The 4,251-nt window shown below is 59.3% G+C and overlaps 1 protein-coding gene across 1 annotated transcript in view; it reads left to right on the plus strand.

Moving 5' to 3' along the window:
• CABIN1 (calcineurin binding protein 1) overlaps positions 1-4,251 on the plus strand; it is a 94,262-nt gene that overhangs the window by 49,460 nt on the left and 40,551 nt on the right. The window lies entirely within an intron of this gene.

The raw sequence follows: 4,251 nt of genomic DNA on the forward strand, positions 1-4,251 counted from the left end.
CCCCCCGCCCCGCTCCCCCAGGCTGCGTCTTGCGTGGACCTCCTGGCCATCACCCTGCCCTGGACTCACCTCTCCACGCAGCTGCCGGCCTTTGTCACTGGCTCTGCGCGTGGGCTTTGGCACTGGCAGCCTCCTCCAGCTTGGAGGGCAGATGATGTAGGGGCTCCCGGCGCTTCCCAGCCAGGCCTCTCCTGCTGACGCTTAGCGTTTGTGGGGGGAGTGGGGCCTGTCTGCTTTCTTTCACTCACACTTGCCCCCGAGGCACTGGGAGACAGCTCCCACAGAGCTATGTTGGGGTGGGGAGATCAAAAATATGCAAATGAGCAAATAAAGCAAGTCGCATCATGACAAACCCTACAGGGAAGACAGTGGGGTGCACACAGGCTGGGGTGCTGCTGCACTCTGGGAAGGTACCCTTATGCTGAGACCCCTAGGGTGGCCGCGGGTCCAGTGGGGATGTGGCGGCTAGAGGGGAGGGGAGGGGAGGGCAGTGCCCAGACAGGTGAGCAGTTGGTGGGGCGGCCTCGAGGGTCAGGCTGTGGTCTCTTTTGTCTGCTCAGTAAGACCTGAGCTCAGCAGCCAGAAGCTGCTGGCCCCTGGATGGCTTCTCTGTGGGACGTTTGAAGAACTAGGGAGGGCAGTTGACCTGAGATGGACCCTGGCTCTGGTTGTGACGGGAAGGTACTGGATGGGGTTCTGTGGGGACCGGCTGGTGCGCTCACGTGACTTGGTTGGTGTCCATGGAGCAGAGCAGGTAGAGCAGTTGGCAGGCCTGGTGGGGGGACCTCAGCAGGGGCTCCATCTCAGCTGCAGGGCGTTAGGCTTTCCAAGCCGCCCATCGCTGCCTGGCCTGCACTCAGCAGTGTACCTGACTTCCAGTGCCCAGGCCTTCTAGACCCAGGCAGACCTGGATTTTAATAAAGTCCCACTCGAACAGTCTGTGGGGGCCCTGTGGCTGATGCTCCCCTTCTCCAGAAGCAGTTGCTGAGGCGGGACGTAGGGTACAAGACGCCTCTTAGGGAAGGGTGGCAGAAGTCACAGGGTTGGGGGAGGGAGAGCTGGGCTGCAATGTGGGCCCCACGGAGGCCTGCGGCGTGCCCACCCCCGCCTCCCCTTTAAATGGCTTTAATCTGAGCACAGGAGCTGTGCCCATAAAGGGCTCCACAGCCTGTTCCCTTGCTGAGTGGGCTTTTTAAAAGTGAAAAACAGTATTTATGTCAAAATTAAAGAAAAATTGGAGGGGGGCTATTCATAGTTTTGCCAGTATAAGAGAGAGTATGTTGCGTGTGTCTCTTCTCTCAGCTCTTGAGCACTCACACCGTTGACCATCGGGGGTCGTGTCCTCTGCTTGAAGTCAGGGAGCCCGGCTCTGGGAGCCCAGGCCCTGTCACTCCACTGCCCCCCAACGTCGTGAGTGTGCCCATGCTCACAGTTGGCCGTTTGCTCTTTCCTCGAATTCCCCCAGGTCGTCTGGGTCCCCTGTGATGGTCTGTGGCGGCCATGGGGTGGGGTGGGGTGGCTGGACCGGGTGGCGGAGACCAGGCTGCCCAGGTTGTCTGCTCCTCAGGCATCACACCCCATTTCTGCATCTCCTCGGTCACTGTGTGCCCAGATTTGCCACGTGGTTCTCCCAGAGGGTGCATTGTCTCGAAGCGTGAGCCCACCTTTCTCCTGCATCGGCCATGGAGGGCCCCCAATATGCACCCGGGCCTGGCCGCGCCCTAGGGGTAGCATGGGCTGCCATTTGCTTCATCCAGAGGCTTTGCTGAGCAGTTTGTGAATACCTCACTGCCTTGAGGGCTGAGCGCGGGAACCTGTCAAGGCAGCCCACAGTCCTGGGGGCGTGGCCAGAGCTCTCAGCTGAATCAGTCATTGAGCAGCAGCGACCACTTCCCACGCAGCTGTTGGGTAACAAAACGCTTCCTGCCGTGTGGGCTCAACAGCAGCCTGTTTCTTCATCAAATCCGCCTGTGGGCTTGGCAGTGGCATCTCCCCGTTGCCATCTCATGGGTCCGGTGGCTGCCTGGAGCAGAGAGGCCCCGGTGGGTCCTTTGTGCTTCAGAGGACACTATCAAAGTGAAAAGATGATCCACAGAATGGGAGAAATATTTGCAAGTCACATATCTGATAAGGGACTTGTATCTAGAATATATAAAGAACTCTTACAACTTGTTAATTAAAAGGCACTCTAATTTAAAAGTGGGTGGGACTTCCCTGGGGGCGCAGTGGTTAAGAATCCACCAGCCAATGCAGGGGACACGGGTTCAATCCCTGGTCTGGGAAGATCCCACATGCTGCAGAGCAACTAAGCCCATGCGCCACAACTACTGAGCTTGCGTTCCAGAGCCTGTGAGCCACAACTACTGAGTCCACGTGCCACAACCACTGAAGTTTGCGCACCTAAAGCCCGTGCTCTACAATGAAGAGTAGCCCCCGCTAGCCACAACTAGAGAAGCCCGCGTGCAGCAATGAAGACCTAATGAAGCCAAAAATAAATAAATAAATAAATTTAAATAAATAAATAAAAATAGGCAAAGGGTCTGAATAGACATTTCTCCAAAGAAGACATACAAACAGCCAATAAGTACAGGAAAAGATGCTCCACACTGTTGCCCATCAGGGAAATGTAGATCCAAGTGCCCTGAGATGTCCCTTCACCCTGCTGCAGTGGGCTAGGGCCCAGGCCTATGTCTGTTTAGGACTTGTTTGGTTAGGGCTGCCGCCTCCAGGAGGGTTGGCAGAGCTGTGCCCACCATGAGATCTCTGGGAAAGCCCTGACCGATTCATTGTCAGCTTGTGCTCTGCTCTGGGCGGTCCTCTATCCTCTGGGCCACCAGTTCATGTGTGGGACCCTCAGAGCCTCTGAGGAGTGGGCAGGTGTGAAGGGACTGACCCTCCTGCACAGGCTCTGTGCCCTTCTGTAGGTGTGTGTGAGTGATCGGGGCCAGGACCCGGCATCACAAGGGCAGGTGGCCACAGCGCAGAGCTGCCCACCTGCTTGCAGCCCTGCTCCCCTCTGGGCACATAAAATGCCCCCCACCCCCCAGCCTCTCCATGCAGACCCCAGCCAGGTTCTTGTCAGGCTTTACTTGTGTGGTTTATAAAGTGAGAACTCGATGTTTTTCTCAGCTTAGGAACCTTGGTTATGCACTTCAAAGTCTGTGCCATGTGGTGTGAAGAGTGCTGTGCCTTTGGGGCCAGAGTCAGCGGGACAGATGGGCCTCTCTCCGTGGCGTGGAGCCCATCGATTTGAGTAGGTCAAGCCCTCTGCCAGCTGTGTGCGTCACAGATACTGTTGTTCACGTTTGGAAAGGGGTGAACCCATCACCACGTCATGCCCCCACGTGGCAGGAGTGCCTGTGCTTGGCGCGCCCTCCCGGGCGCTCACGCGCTCCGCAGCAGGCTCCCGGGGGAGGAGAGTGGGGTGGGGGGTAGGAATTTGGGCGCAGGAGTGTGGCCGTTGGGACAGGGCGCCCGGGAGGCCTCTCTAGCAAAGACCCGACAGGCGGGGGCCCAGCGAGGAGCTATCGGGGAGAGGCCTCCAGGGGGACACACAGCCGACATGCATGCTCCGGATGGGGCTCAGCCCGCAGCCTGTGTGACTAGCCGGGCAGGAGGGGAGGGCTGGGAGGCGGCAGAGCTCAGGAGGGCCGGTCAGCCGGGAAGGAGTCGTGGGGCGTCATTCTGAGCGAGGTTAAAGCGTCGCAAGGCTCGGGGGAGGGGGGACGTGTGTGGCCGTGTGTGAGACTCGGGCGGCTGTGGGGAGAGCCAGTGGGGTGGCCGTGGGAGCCCAGCAGGTCGCAATGGCACCATCCAACCGCTGATCTGAAGAGCCGTTAACGAAGGAGACAGGGGCCTGGGCCGGGTGGGCAGTGCAGGCCTGGGTCAGCCGTAGTGCCCCTGGAGTGTTTGCCCTTTGGCGGCCAACCCTTGGCAACCCCTCAGGGAGGGAACTTGGGAGAGAAGCTCTCTGGCCTCACCCCCACCCCAGCCTCCTACCTCCCAGTGCTGCCTCCCACCTCCCAGTGCTGCCTCCCTTTAGCGCTCAGCAGTGGGAGGGCGGAACAGGGGCGGTGGCAGGGCCAGCTCCTGGGAGAAGGTATGGGAAGGGCAGGGAGCTCTCCCCAAGGCGCCGTGTGTGTACACAGTTGCTTTCCTGTCTGCATTCCTGGGGTTCTCCAGCTGATGCTAGGTGTGGCCTGATGGCCACCACCACCCTCCAAGTGGGCAGTGGAGGCCCAGAGAGGCGGG

Source organism: Lipotes vexillifer, unplaced genomic scaffold, assembly GCF_000442215.2.
Source record: "Lipotes vexillifer unplaced genomic scaffold, Lipotes_vexillifer_v1.1 scaffold1783, whole genome shotgun sequence".
NCBI lineage: Eukaryota > Metazoa > Chordata > Mammalia > Artiodactyla > Lipotidae > Lipotes > Lipotes vexillifer.